The 16601-nt window shown below is 30.6% G+C and overlaps 1 long non-coding RNA gene across 1 annotated transcript in view; it reads right to left on the reverse strand.

Annotated features, from left to right (window-relative positions):
* LOC129222675 (uncharacterized) overlaps positions 1-8360 on the reverse strand; it is a 45623-nt gene extending 37263 nt beyond the window's left edge. The window contains exon 1 of the long non-coding RNA XR_008580596.1: positions 8213-8360. This is a non-coding gene — a long non-coding RNA (uncharacterized LOC129222675). The remainder of the gene's footprint in view (positions 1-8212) is intronic.
* Between the last annotated feature and the right edge of the window lie 8241 nt (positions 8361-16601).

The following is a 16601-nucleotide window of genomic DNA, read 5'->3' on the forward strand; positions in this document are numbered from 1 at the left end:
TATACTCGTGTTTTCTATTTCCATATTTATGAGCTTTCCGAATATATATCATACGAAGTCATGAATGTGCTTTTTCAGATAGCGATAAACATGCTTTGTAATAGGTTTTTAGATGTCTATTTATTTATTTATTTATTTATTTTAAAGAAGCTTGTTCCACAATTGAGTAAAATTTCTTACATAATTTTTTTTAATTTATTTTTTTCTTTAATAATGAAAGGTTTCCCTTGCTTTAATTTTTACAAAAATAATATTTTATCTTTCTTTGAATAATATTTTTCGTTTGAAAATTGTTCGCTTATCAATCGTTTGCTGTTTTTGAAATAGCAAAATATGGAAAAAAAATGGAAAAAGATTTGCCTGGTTTTAATTTTTAATGCACTAATATTTTTTTAATAAATATATTTTTTTCAATTTCAAATAGTAAAACAAAAAAATACGTTTTAAATGAAAGATTTGCCTTGTTTTAATTTTTATCGAGATAATATATTTTTCAATGAAGATTTTTTTGTCCATCGAATGTTAGTTGTTTTTGAAGAGAGAAAAATGTAGATTCTTTTTTAATTACTAATGCAAGACTTCCTATGCTTTAAGTTTACCGAGATAATAGTTTTATCCATGAAGTTTTTCGTCCATTGAATATTTTTTACCGAGATAATATTTTTATAACGGCAACTATATATTTAAAAAAAAAAGATATTTAGTTCAAAACTAATTTTGAAACATTTTTTTGATGATGAAGGATTTGCCTCGTTTTATTTTTTAACGAAATAATATGTTTCTTAAAAAAGATCTTTTTTTTTAAATTTGAAATACTAAAATATAAAAACTTTTTTTTAATGAAAGATGTTGCTTGTAAATTTTACCAAGATAATATTTCTTCGATGAAGATTTTTCGTTCGTCGAATGTTAGCTGTTTTGGAAATGGTAAAAATGCAGAAAGATATTTTTTTATATAATGAAATACTTGCCTTGTTTTAGTTTTTGCCGAGATAATATTTTTGTCAATGAAAATTTTTCGTTCGCTTGCTGTTTCTGATAATATAAAAATGTAGAATTATTTTTTAAAGAATGAAGCAATTGCCTATTTTCAATTTTTACGAGACAATGTATGTGCTTTTTTTAATGAAGATTTCTCGCTTATCGAATGTTAGTTTTTTTTGAAATAGTAAAGTACAGAATTTCTTTCGTACAGTTAATTTCTTGTAAGAACGGAATAACTCGATTCAAAAATAAAAAATTCCTTTGTATACTGATAAATGTTTCTTCCAATGTGTAATTTAGTAAGTTATCAACAAAAGTATGAAAATAAAGCAATACATTTATGGAAAAAAAAACCATAATTGAATGTTCTATTTGCTTTGCAGTGGAATGTAGCCATAGTAAAAGTATAAGGCCTATTTCAGTAGGATACTGTAGTAACAAAGGTTATTTAAATCATTTATGTGGAATTAGGTTAAGGAAAAGTGTCCAGTCAATGTTGTTAAGTTCGTTTTTTTTTTTTCATCGAATTGAAAAATTGATATTTATTCAAATTCACTCAGAACAAAATAAATAAAATGTGCACTCACAGTTTATATATGGTGGTAGTTTTCTTTTCAGTTGATTGACCATTATTTCTTTTTACTTATCGAATTCTGTAATCTTACTATCATTTTATTCCACTCATGATAAAAATTAAAAATGGTTTAACTAAAAACGCGAAATCTCGCCAAGGCTACTTTGCTCGCACAATTCCAAAACTATAACCCTAAACAAATTTGGCGAAACCTTTCAGCTGAGAATAAAAGGAATGAAGTATATTCTTTCTCGGTTAAACATTTTTCATTTTGTTCTACGATAATAAATTCAAGAAAATATTTTGCATACTGTCCATTCCAACTAAATGCTGCTGTAAAATATGATTAGTTAAATTAATTTAAGATTAAAAAAAACTCATATTCTTACAAATTCATACAAAACAATAAAAATTTTTACCTGGTATAACGTTATCCAATTTTATTAATCCAGAGTTTTCTTGTTTACGCTTCCACCATTTAATACTTTTTTGAAAGAAATAAGGAAAACTAACATTATTTTGAGAAGCTCGAGAATACTACTAAGGGACGAATTAATTTCTGTTGTTGAAGGCGTTCTTAGACATGTTGAATGCGTTACTCAGAACAAACTGACCGCGTTTACGTCAACAGATACACATGGAGCGCAACGTGGCAATGTTTTAGTTGCATTCGCAGTTTTATAAATCACCACAAGGTAGCGTATTCGAGCGCTGGAGTTCCGAATAGTCGTCAAGTTTTTGCATGTGTAATTTTGTTTTTGTTGGGAATATTGCTTCCTCGTCAAGCATGGGGAGGGATCAGAAAAAAAAAAGAAAAATATAGAAGAAAGTTTCGTGATGGCCACAACATACTAGTTTTCTAAGTAATTTCTCATTGAATAAAGTGAAATTTCATTTTATTTCAACCAACGTAAGAATTCTGAATATATTTGTGTGAGAATGCATACACTCCATGTAAACATTCTCACAAAACTGAACCATTTTGTTTTAGAGCTGTTTTACTTACGTTTTCCTTACATGCAGCCGTTATCCATAAACCGAACACTACACCAAATGCATCAAGCAACAGTAAATACTTGTTAAATGAATAAATAATGAGTGGTAAGTGAAAATAGTAAATACCAGGAAAAACGCGCACTTTTTCAATGACATTATTTCTGATTTTACGAAAAGAAAATTCAGTTTATTGCAAATCAGTTTTTACGAAAACATCTAACGCTATGCTTTTGCGATGAGAGGGAAATTAATTGTGATGAGAGAGATTATTTTAGTTGTAAAATTAAAATAATCCATTGCTTAAAAAATAGAAACATGGCTTAATATTGCATGAACGTTTGAAAACTTAAGTAAAGAGCTGTACATTTAAATAAGAGTGACATCTTTGCAAAATTTTTACTCTCATTTCTTTATTTATTTGCTAGTTTTTTTAAATTTATATATTTAAGTTCAATTTTTTACCTTCAAGGAGAAATTACTTAACATTTTTATGAAAATAACTGATTTCTTGTGTTGATTATCCCGTTGAAACGTTTTAAAACTGAATTGATTTTTTTTTCTATAACGCACTTTTGTACCTCTCTTTTTTTATTTTAGAAATTCATGTGTGATGCTGGGAGTGAACATTTTTTGGTGAAAATGCAATGCAGTTTTATCAGGAAAGTTTCATTTGAAGTTTTATTTGTTGTCATTTAATATGAATTGAAGCTGAGAAATAATTTATGAACGAATGAGTATGATATTTGTTTCACTTTATTTTCCAAAAGAGTAAACTATTATTCTCAGTGTAAAATAGGAATTTGATAAGATTTATAATTATAAATAAGATAATGTGTAATTCGTAGTAAACATCACATTCTTTTTCTAAAATAGAAAGCAATTTTCATGTTCGGAAGTAATAAAGGTATCTGTGTGGAGATTAAAGATAAGGTATACATTATATTTTCAGTTAAGGGAGAAAAACTAGTATTTTTAATAAAATACGAACTAGATGAAATTCTTTTCAAATGATGTAAATGTCCTCTTCAAATTAAACAGAAGAAAACATGACATTATTTTTAAATTTCAAATTTCTTGAGATTCAAGTTCAAGCACACTCATACGCACACACGTAAAAAGCATCACTATGCTTGAGCATTCCACATTTCTATAGTTGTCTTCTGCTTTTAATACACATGTCATGATCAACCTTTAATGCATAAATACTAATCATGTTTACAATTGTTATTTTTCTCGTTTCCTACTTACATCTATCTTTGATTAGTCACATTTTGTGAATGCAAACTTAATTAAGAGATTTTGAGATCTACTTAGTCTTTAAAAAAATAAAAAAAGGAAGCATTTTTTCCCCATTATTAGAGCTCTATGGGTTAGCCTGGTTAAGTTCACATTTCATTAAAGCAATCGCTGCCTAAGGTTATAGCACTATTCTAGTTCATGAAAGATAAAAATATGTTATACAACTTGGTCAGCATTTAAATCAAGAATCTTCAAAATGAACTGAAAACAGAGGTTCAGCTAGGAGTTTTTTTCAAGGAGTGAAAATACTCTTTGACAGTTTTTTCAGGAGTGAAATTCATTTGGGAGGAGTAAATAAGACGAAAATATTGAAGACCTCAATAGCGCGCAATTCTTTAAATATTCTAACTTTACACGGATGAAGTAGATGCACAGAAAGAAGAAATGTGTCCTATTTTGTTTTTTAACATTTGGACTGTTAGACATTTGTATTTAAAAAAGTAATAAAATCTTAAAAATTCGTTTATTTAATGTAACTAGAATCTTTTTTTCAAGGTGTGAAAAGACTTTGACGGATTTAACAGTAGTGAAATTGATTTTGGAGGAATGAATTAGACGAAAATATTAAAGGACCATAATAGTGATCAATTCCTTGAAGATGTTAACTTTCTAAGGGTAAAATGGAAGATGACAGGGAAAGAAAAAATATGTACTACTTTAGTTTTAACAATTGAAATGCTTGATATTTTGAATTCAAAGCATTAATAAAACAGTCAAAGGTAATGTCTTAAAAATTCCAATTTATTTTGTTTTCCATTTTTCACGATGTTAAATTTTTATCTAAAATAGAAAACGTGAAAATAAGCTTGATTAAGTTTTTGAAGCTTATTTCCCATTTTCAATGCGTGAAATACGCTTGTAGGTGTTAAAAATATCCTTGACAGGGAGTGTCAAGGGGTCTATGTTCACTCAATGTGCTTCCATTCAATATATGTAAAAAGAAACGAATTGTATAAAACCAGAAAATGCGAGAAAATTAGCAAGCCAAGACGTTTAAAAGTAAGTACTGTTTCAATTCTTTAAAAAAAATCTTTCGATGATTATTTCAAAAAAGAGTCTGGTAGTTTCTTAGCTCCTGAAAAATAATTAAAGTTTTCAAAATCTAAACCATATATTTTTTTCTATTATTAGCTTTTTTACGGTGCTTAAATATTTTATAGTGCAACTTGCGAAGAAATCGTCAATGAGACTGTAAATAAACATTGAATTTAGAGAAACGCAGTGTAGAAAACGTTCCTTACGGTAATCCCAAATAAGGCAATGGTTGCATAAAGTAGCAAGCGAAATAAACAAGCGAAATAGAACGCGAAAACTGGAACTAAATGTTAGTAAACTAAAGCCAAAATGAATTTTAGGCACTGCTGCAGAAAATTTACAATGATATTTGAAACAATTTTGAAAAGCTATCACTTCGCACAAATTTGTTTATACTTTTCCCCCTTATTGCTCTCTTGATACTCTCGACGGAAATCTATTCCTTGTTATATTAGTGTTAACATTTATATCTTTTCAATATTTTCCTTTATTTTTAATGTATTAGAAATAAATATTGTATGTATCAAATTTGTTGCCTGTATCCAAACAGTCGCTGTTTCTATTCAGCCAAAAATTTTAAGAGCACCTCTTATCAAAAAAAAAAAAAAAGTTACTAAACGAACTTTGTGGTACAATTATATCATCCAAATAATGAAAAAAAAATTAAAATGCTCTTTGTTTAAATGGTTGCTTCCAAATAATATGCTTTACCTTAGCAGATAATAATACAATGAACTTGTACAAGGCCTTTGTTTGTAAGTTGTATGGTTTAAGTTATTTAATCTTCGTGTATCAATAGCTACACTTTTCTGTTTTTTCAAAATTAGTAAAAGTTAAATTGGAATTATTTCAATTTTTTCTTAGAAGAGAGATACTTTACAAAACACTTTTGACTAACGTATCCGCCTCTGCGGGTTTAAAAATCTTGAGGTGATCTCAATGAATTTAATAAATAAATTTTAAATTTTGTTTCAATTTAAAAAAATGAAAAACTATCGTCATTCCTTCGAGGAATTAAAATTTTATCTTTCGATTGAGTACACTTATGTGTAAACTGTTATTTCGATTGGTAAACAAACATTACATTTAAATATTGTAGGTTCCTTTTACTAAGCAGTATAATAAATCATCAAATCGATGAATGCGATATACTCCCACTGCATGCAAGGGGCTTAATGTAATGTAAAATTATGACAGCTGTGTCGAGAAATTATTTTTCAGCTAATACATGAATTACTAACATAGGATAATTCAAAGCAAAAGAAATATAAATAAATCTTAGCAATTTTATTTCTTAAACCTAAAACAAAAGTTTCTTAAGTCTAGAACAAAAAGAACAATTTTTTTTTTTCCTTTTCATATTCGTTGCAAAATACAAACTTAATGCCTTAGTTTATATTCAATTTTTATTATTGGGTTTTACTTATCGCGTAAAATATTCCAGTAACATTTTAGCCATGCTTTATGAACACAAAGTTTTCTGTTATTTAAAAAAAAAAAAAAAATCATGAAAAAATACATTTTCAGCTTAAGCGCAGTTAATTTCTACATACAATAATGCCAACATTTTCTAACAGTGAACGTCTCAAAAAGCGGATTGAGAAATTTCATTTCATATCACTTTTCATATAAACAAAAACTGATGAAATTCTCCAAAATGTTTAATGATGTCTGTGTATCTATCTTACAATTATCTTCGCCTTTAGTTAATCACGACAGCTACCTAACTTTGAATAGTTCGGTCTTTATTTTTATTAGTAGGTTTAATAATTCAAAAGTTTTAAAACTATGATCAATTTAAAATCTGCATAACACGAATGACCTAACCATAATTTTTATACGCGTTATGTAACTCTCAAAACTTTGACAAAACAAAATAAGTTTAGAACTATAAAACTCTGAAAAATCTTTTGCTGTTTAGAAGAATGATTGAGAAATGATACGTACATAAATTGATCGCTTCTGTGAAATACTTCATATACTATAAAAAACTAGACTTAAATAGATCAGAGCTAGCTTGATAAAATACTTCACATTTTCGTGTTAACCATATCTATAGTTAATCAATTTAAATCTGGCCAAGTATAAGTGACCGAACTATAATTTTTATGTATTTGATTTGATTCTCTAAGCTTAACAATAATTAATCAGTTTAGGGCAATAAAAACACTGAAAAGTATTTTCCTGTTTGGAAAATGATTAGGAATTGGAAAATGATTAGGAAGTGATACGTATCCTTACTGATCTCTTCTGCGAAATATTTTATGTATTATGAGATGGACATAAAAAGATCAGAGCCAGTCTGATACTTCACAAAACTTTTCAATATTGTAGTTAATTTAAATTTGTACAAGTATAAGTGACCAAACTGTAATTCTTAAATGCAAAACTTAGTTCTTAAAATTTGGAGAATACCTAATCAATTCAGGATTATAAAAACACTGAAAAGTTTTTTGCTGTAGGAAAAAATGACGAAGAAGTGATCTTTTTTTATCTCTTAGTATCTTACCTTATCTCTTCTGTGAAATATTTTATGTGTTATGAAGAGCTAAGGATAAATTGATCAGCATTAGTTTGTTAGAATAGTTAGTTTTTAAGCTAAAGTTAATCAATTTAAAATTGACCGAACAAAAACCAAACCATAATTTTTATATGCAGGGTTAAATTCTTAAGGGTTTGAAAATACCTAATCAATTTAGAATTTAAAAATAATAAATAAATAAACACTGAAGAGTGGTTAAAATATTAACAAAAGTGATGCGTATTTTAATTGATCTCTTTTGCAAAATGTTTTATGCATTATAAAGAGCAAGACATAAATAGATCATCACCAGTTTGATAGAATATTTAACAAAACGTTTTTAAGCTGTAGCTATCAATTTAAAATTTACCACACATGAATGATCAAGCTGTAATTTTTGTGTGCGTGATTTAATTTTCAAGCGTTTAACAATACTTAATCAGTTTAGAATTATAGAAGCACTGAAAAATGCGAAAATGATTGAGAGATTATACGTATCTTAGTTGATCTCTACTGCGAAATATTTTATGGATTATGAAGAGTAAGACATAAATGTGGATCAGCTCCAATTTGATGGAATACTTCTTATTTTCTTGTTTAAGCATCTTTAAATTCTTTTCAACAAAGCGTTGACGTTGTTATTATTCTACTTGACGCTGTTTAGAAAAGTTTTGACGTTTATCCGCTGTTTATGTTGTCAATATGACGTTGTTAACTCCGCGTTAGTAGAAAAGTCATTCATGTGCAAAGAAAATCATCGCGACAGGCAGCGCCATTTTGGAAAACAAACAAATCGTACTTACATTCGCAAGTACCCATAACCGTAACCTTGTTCTTCAAATGCTCGTTCTCGTTCCAAAAACAAAAAGACTCCGGTCCTTCAAAACCGCGCGGAAAGGATCGAAACAAACGCATTTTAGCACTTCCTCGTGCGCTGGCCAGACTGAGAAAAATTCAAGAGAACCTCTTTTTCCTGAACGTCCTTCGAGCGGGCGCGGAAAGAACCAAAACAAAACAAAAATTACACTTCAAATACGGTGAAAAATTACCTTCTGCCTGAACGGCAGGCGCATCCACTACGTGTGCAAAGCCGTAAAAATCCTATACACAGCATTAATCAGGCTTCGCTGTAACTTTAACTTGGATCCTTTTTCCCGATAAGGGTACGAGCAGCCTGATGTATCGGGCCCAGGGCCTGTCAGAGGAGAGGTCAAGCTCGGGCCCCCCGAGGTCACGTCGTGCCGAAAGGGGCCCCCCGTTACTCTGGGGGGTGTTCTTTCTGGTCAGCTTGCGTCTTTGGAGATTAATTGCAGGTTTTTCGTGAAGCACACACGTACAGTTTGCTCAATTTTCTTTTTCTCGCGTACTCGGTTTAGTAGAATCGCTGTTAATTCTAGCGGAACCTCAAACTTAATCGTGCAAAGGCTTTTTTTTTCTTCCTTCCAGTGGGAAACGTAATTGGTAAAATTTGCTACTGTTTAAATGGTCAGGTGTTTTGAATGTTAAACTGTTAATATTGTGTGCGGGATGTTTTTTTCTTTGTAAGCGATACCACTGACATTATATGCTGCATTTAAATGAGCTTCTTTAAAGAAAGAAAAAGAATACTTATACTTATTCTTTATTTGATCTTCGTGTTGAAAAAGGCACTTAATGTCACTATTGAACAATAAAAAGAAACTTGAATAAATTGAGAAAAAAAAAATCATACTCTTCTGTGTACAAGATCTGTTTTTTTTTTTTTTTTTTAATTTTTTTTTAATACTTTACGTAAGACAATTTTTGTTAGCAGAAACTGGTGACGGAGTAGAATATTTATCTTCGTTGCACTGAATTAGTCATCGTTCTTTTTTGCCTTGGAAAGGTAAATAGCAGCATCTGCAAATGTTTCCGCTGAAAATAAAACAAAAAAGAAGAAAAAAAAAAAGAATCAGTCAAATTTCAACATTTTACTATTGTTAGTAGGGAAACCAAAACACGTTTCTTAAAATATCTCAAAAACTCAGTTCTGCTTTTCCGTCTACCCTTTAAAAGGGTATCAAAAATTGCTAAATACATTGTTCATTTTTCTACATCAACTCTTTGCTAGGCAACGTTATGCGTACAGTGGCATGCTAAGGTGAAAATGTGAAGAAGATTTATCTTTGGTGTCATTGCTAACCTTTTGTAGGAAGTATATGTCTTCACGGATCTGAGCGTCGGGAAGCTGATTTAAAAACCAACGAATCGATAAACTGGACAGCTCATTCTACAGATTTTGTATAGGACATCAATCCAAAACTGATTTTCATTTTCTTGCAAAACGAAATGTACCAAACATCAGCAAAATGGTTTTCTTTTCGTAAATCATCCTTTAGTACAGTGGTCCCAAGCTTTTTCTACCCGAGGGCCGCCCCTCATCTTGAATTGATCCTCTTGGGTCAGAACACAGATGAAAATTTTAAACATTTTAAAAATTTCTAAATAACATGGGAAAATTTGGAAAAAGGAAAGAGAATAAAATGCCAATGTTGTTACTAGATTATTCTTTTATTAATTGCATCTGTTTTTCAAAAACCAATTTCTGACTATACTAGTGACATTGCCATTAATCGTGTTTTTCGATTTGTAGCATTTAAACAAAACAACGGGCCAAACGGATCAGCTTCGGCCGTTGCAAGCAGTGGTTGGAAACCAGACACCACTGCTTTTGTGTCAAAGAATGCGACTAACCAAAAATAAATAAATAAATAAATAAAAACCTTTACTTAAAATTATTAGTTGAATGTTTAATAGAATTGAGTGAGCAGGATTTTAAAAAAAGTGCGAGAACCCACATTATTTTCGGAACTTATATTAATATCTACCTAAATAGTCTAAAACCCGTCTAATATTACGAATTCACATAAAATTGAAAATAAGTAGAGGAATTGAGTTTCTCTATGAGCTCAAATGCAAATTTAGCCAAAAGTTTGCGAATAGAACAATGCTCAATTCATTTACACAGATGTGATATTTTACGCACATATCTGCACTTTATTCCTAGTGTTTTAAACATTGACTTTAAAGTTTTGTACATTCGATACTTCGAATTTATCGTTCTTCGAAACTATCGTTTCGTTGATAATTCATATTCTGTATCAAAATCTGAAGCATAAACTTTCCAAAAAACATTTTTTTTTTTTGCTTCAAATGTAACGATTTGTTGTCTGTGTTGATCGTACTGTAACGCCCGCAACAAGTACAAATCATTATGTTTTAAACACAAGAAAACGTTTTAGAAAGTTGATACTTCATATTATGACAGATAATAGCTTGTTGTATTCGAATATCTTAAAAGCCAAAGTTTAAAACTCCGGGAGTAAAGTAAAAAAAATATATCTGTCTAAAAACATCTCTCCTTAGAACAAATGGATTGAGTGATAAAGACAGAAATTACTCTTCATAAGATTTAAGACAGAAGAGAGATAGGCTCGTTAGCAGAGCGTATTAATATTTTGGTTTCATTATAAAAAATATAAATAAGCCATGATTAAAAAGAATTTCAAATTGATAACCATTCAAGATGCTGTAGAGCAGGGGTTATCAAACTGGGTGCCGCGACACCCTGGGGGTGCCATAGGAAGAGGTGAGGGGTGCTGCGAAATTTCCGTGAAGGTGAGTGAGCCAAATAATACCCGGTTGATCAGTAAGAAAATCCTCCATTTTTTAATACAGTATAACAAAAACTTACTAAATCCTTTTTCATCGTCATCAAAAAGCTTAACTTATGATAAGGCGTTATCAACAAGCCATTTTTATTACTACCAAGCAACTGTGCAAAAGTTGTTGCAGAAGAGTGTTAAAACCGACTGATCTTATTTTGCTGCAAAACTTGTGTCTACATGGTTGGTTCCCTGAAGCTTAAAAAGAATTGAAAAAAAAAGTTGCTTTATGTTCACGAAACCTAAATTACGTTAGTGGCGAACTCAACAAAATAAAAAATAAAAAATCTCGTTCTGTTCCGTCATTTTTTCTCATAATTTGATGACCTAGAAAAGTAGATTGTAGTACGACAGGACCACGGTTCGCCTTCGTAGTAACAATCCGGTGTCCTTATAATATAACACTGGTATTTTGGAGGAGGATAGGATGCCGCGCTGTATATGCTGCACATGTGTGCACAAACTGTGCGCAAGTGTGGGGAAAAAGACCCCTCAAAATAACGACTTATTAGTTGTTTACGTAATGGAGGCGGACGAGGGTGCAGTGAGAAAATTTGAAATCTTCAAAGGGTGAGTTGAAAAAGTTTGAGAACCCCTGCCGTAGAGAGCATTAACTCTGGTAAGTAAGGTGTCCTTCTCTTTATACGTTTTAAAAGTTACCCTGACTTAAAAATTGAAATCAAAGCTGAAAATAATAACTGGAATAAAATACAAAAATTAAAGTAGGATACACATCCACGGGGTAGTTGAATTCTTTACCACACTTCTTCAAACTCTCAGATTTGCATAAGAGAAAATTTATGAGTGGCAGCAGCAGAATATAGGCTCTTAGCTTTTGTCAGTTCTCTCATCTATGAATTCATGTGATTGAAAAAGGGATTCCTTGTAACTCCGAAAAACGTGTACAATTTTCTTATTTTAAAGAAAATTTAGAAGAAAAAACTTTTTTAATAAAAGAAAATAAATATTTTTGGAACTCATTTAGTAGTTTTTCTGAAATGAAATTACAAGCTAAATGTGTCTGACAGTCGTTGATAATAAAGATCAATGCACTTGTTTTTGCAGTTAAATGCTGCAGGTCAGAAATGTCGAAGATCTTATTAAGTAGTTTGCGATTCAAGTACCAAAACCGCTCGCTTAAGATTGGCATTTGTTGCTGTAATGATTATAATGATAGAGAAAGGCTTGCGCCAGAGAGCCAGGAGCAATAGTGTGTTTAAGAGACTTTTTTCTCTTGCCATGAAAATAATATTCGTATCATTCGTATTTTCGAAGCAATTTTTATATCTTTTTTTCTGCGGTAACGGTTTTGCTTTTTATTGTATAAAAGAAATGAGTATAATTTCTCTCGGAATATAAATAGCCCTCTATATTATAAATTTTACTGTTTGTCTGTAACCCTTTCTGCTTCGGGTTGGTTGTGTCGTCTTCGGGGTTGCAACGTATGGACGTATGATTGGATTCAAAATCATTCAATGGGAACTACAGTAAACTCCCGATTTTCCGCGGAATAGAGTGGCATGGTAACCGCGGATAAGCGAAAACCGTAAATAATCCGAATAATAGGTAAAAAAGGATACTACTGTACACAATAGCTAAAAAATAGGAATAACACTCACACATACATTGAAATTATAGCTAAAAACGATAACATTAAATATAAAAAATATAAGTAAAAGGTAAAAAACGAACAATAACACAATCATAAGTTTAAACGAGCTGATGTGTGCATCACATGACTTCCTTTTACTCCAATTTAATGTCATTTTCTCATTATTGGCAGTTTTAATGTGATTCAATAGTTTACTCTCTAAATATCACCAACAGTGGCCAAATTGAAACCAGATTTAAAAAAAAAATAAAAAAAATCGTCAAATTTGTCGCCAAACTGACGACAAAACTTGACGCTATATCGCCAAGTGTCATCCAAATTATAACACCACTTGAGTTTACATCGAAATTAACAATGATTTCCCCCCAAAAAGGGACAAAAGATCCCCTTTGGAGCATCCGAATGCAACCAAAAATGGAGGTGCACAACTAGACCCCACTAAGAGTCTAAGTACCAAATTTCAACTTTTTAGGACAGTCCGTTCTTGAATTATGCGACATACATACACACGTACACACATACGCACATACATACGTACATACAGACGTCACGAGAAAACTCGTTGTATTTAACTCGGGGGTCGTCAAAATGGATATTTCGGGTGTCTGTACGTTCCTGGGGATATATCCACGTGTGGTCGGATTGAAAAATAAACTCAACATTCATTCGGGGGTGAGCAAAATGGAAATTAAGGCCGATTACGATGTTTGATTGAAAATTTTTTCGCGAATACAATACTTCCTTTTTTGTAAAAGGAAGTAAAGAGAGAGAGAGAGAAATTTTGAACCAAATTGAATCATTTCGCTTTTGTGCTGGGAAATTTTTATTCCCTGAGTAATCAATTTTTGGTATAAAATAGTTTAAAAATGTATTTATATGAACAAAAGTAAAAATTTTTAATATGCTTGCAATTCCATTTGGTTAAAGCTGTAAAGTCTTAACCTGATAATTTTTTTTTTTTACTTTTAGTTTTAAATTTTCAAAACTCAAAAAAATTACATCATTGGAGCAAAAATCATTTTGTTCAAATCGGACCAACCCAAGGAAACTTATTGACAGCTGCAGGAAGAAGGGGAGCAGAGACAAGTTCACGAACATTTTTCTATTCCAAAAGTCTACTTTTTAATGTTTTACTTATTCTTTTTAGACTAATTGCATTCCTGTTGTTTTTACGCTAAATGAAAGCTATCTTTATCTTATATTTGTTTTTAACATTTTTCATGAGTTATTTCCTTTTGTTGATTTATTAATATTTTACATCTAAGTAGAGTATGCAAAAAAAAAGTGCTTCAATGTAATAAAATAAGTTTTGAAGAATTCCTACCATTAAGTATTGTTTGAATGTAAATAACTTTATTATTAATGTTGTATGAAACGTGTCATGTAAGAAATACTTGCAAGTTTAATGGAAATGAAAAAACATATTGTTTTATAAAGCTACATTCGAGTCAAACATTATCATTATTTTTTTCTAATATTTATCTCCTGTCCTTTACTTTTCATATAGAAAAGTAAGGTTTCATTCTCTATTTTTTTTTCTGGTAAATGTTTGCTTTTATTTTATTCTGATTTCGTTTTCATGGAAAAAAAAAGCTTTTTATAAACAATCAAAATGATGCTGAATTTATTTCCATTTAAAACATATTCTTCAAAAGAGACTTAAATTCATCTTGAACTTTCTGTCAGCATATCACAGACATAATTGCCTTTTTCAAACCTATACGTTTCGAAATGAAATAATAACTGGATTTATAATATTAAAATATAACTAATTTCATCGTCACTGTTTTGTTCTTAAGTTTCACAAAACTGAAATACAAAGTTTTTTTTTTAAAAACTTATTTAATGAAATTTCTAAGAGAGAGAACAAATTGTATTGCAGTAAACAAATTAATAGCGTGAGATAGTTATTTGCTTAAAATAACTTTCATGGTTGAATGCATTGGCAGAAACTGCTTCAACAGAACAGTTTTTCCCCGTTCATCTCAGATTAACACTTTTACTCATATTAATTGTGCCAGGTGTTCCCCTTTGTTCTTTATTTTACTCAACTACGTTTAGGACTAATCTCTGTTTATGTTTGGTAAGATGTAATTCTATAGAATGTTCAAGAGAAGAACGTGTTGCCGTTAAAGAAACTTTTAAAGTTATTTGCACTTAAGGTTCCTTCTAAAACAGAAAGCAATTAAAACATTATAGTAGGGGAACGCGATAATGAGCTATATACTTCAAAGGAATTCGCTGAAAAATACTGTAAATTAGAAACTTGCTGAGAAACGAGAAGTTTTAACTGCACTTAGGCAGCTGGCGCATGCATTTGAAGAATGTCCGTTCCTCGGTATCCCCAACCTAAGTTCCTTAACTTTTCAACTCTTGCTTCAGGTAGCGCTTAGGGGAGTAGACTCATCCGCCATTTTGGTTCCGAAAAAGAACGCGCGATACCAGCAGTATGTGTACCAAAATCGTATTGTGTAATTCCACCAGGGCCGTGACTGGGCATTGATGTAAGGTAGGGCACTTGACTTATATAGCAGGCCACTTACAAAAAAAAAAAAAAAAAAAATATGGGGAAGAATTCCTCATGGCCCATAGCCGTCACAAGGTGAAAAAAAAAATACAACTTTGACAACGCCTCTTTTTTATATTTTTTAAACGTATATATTCAGAAAAAGAGACAGAACAGGTCTAGCACCTGCTTTGGGGTGGAGTCATTACTAAAATATAAGCACACAAAGCAGAAGAATTGTGTTCTACAGTCGCTCAAAAAGTGTTGAGACACTTTGCGTGCATAACCTTAAAGCTCTTTATTTTTAAAAAAAATTTCAAGCGAAGGAAAAAAAATATCAAGAAATATTTTAAGATATGGTGTACAATATATAAAGAAAATTTCATTTGAAGTAATTAAATTTTTATTTGACATATATATATATCTCTTCAAGTACAATTCAAAGGCAAACAATGGTCAAGAAAGTATTGGGACACTTTTGAAATAAGAAAGTTACAAAAATAAACTCCATCAATGGTAATGAATTTACTATTACATTTTTAGACAACAATTTTAAGTGTAAAAGTTTCAACATATAAGATTACGTTTATTAAAAAAAAAAAAAAAAAAAAAAAAAAAAATGAGAAACAAAACGGTTGACGTGCAAAATCTGTTAATGAGTCACTGGAAAATTTAAAATTTAGTTCGCTAAATAGGAAAATTCTTAAAATCAATCTTTCATATCGGCATTGGCTAAACTCCAAAATAAATGGCTCGCATCCTTGCTTCCTTCTCTACCTATTTTAAGGAATGGACCCGTTTTCTCAAATGATTGACAAGTGTCATCTGTTCACGGTCGGTCTATAGCTGACTGACATTATAGTATTCTAGATGTCAGTCAGTTACCATGTTTTTAACTATTTTTTTATAAATCAGCCAAAAAAAATTTTCAAAATTTAATTACAATATTAAATTAAGCATAAAAAAAACAAAAAACCAAGGAATTTTTTACAAAATAATAATAATAATAATAATAATGCATATTCTGCGTGGAATGTGGCAAAATGTGTGTCGTTCTGCTTTGAAAATGTTACTCATGGGAATTGCCCTTGTGTCACATAAAAGAAAGCTATCTTGCGGTTCGTCGATTGAAATTTGCAGTTTGTTTTGAAAATTTTACAGTAAGCATTTTCTCAAAATTCACTAAGCATAAATTTCACTCAGAATTTTTTTTTTTTTTTTTTGAACATTTTTTTAAATCAGATTCGTGACCGTTACCTAGGTGGACTCGTTTGCCCATGCTCGGGGGTTGCTCGCTGTGCATCTAGTTAACTACATGTATGGTTCTTGCTGATTCTACCTATTACGAAATGAAGCTTCCGCTTTCGGTTCATCCGCCACCGCCGTCTCTC

The sequence above is a fragment of the Uloborus diversus genome, chromosome 5, assembly GCF_026930045.1.
Source record: "Uloborus diversus isolate 005 chromosome 5, Udiv.v.3.1, whole genome shotgun sequence".
NCBI lineage: Eukaryota > Metazoa > Arthropoda > Arachnida > Araneae > Uloboridae > Uloborus > Uloborus diversus.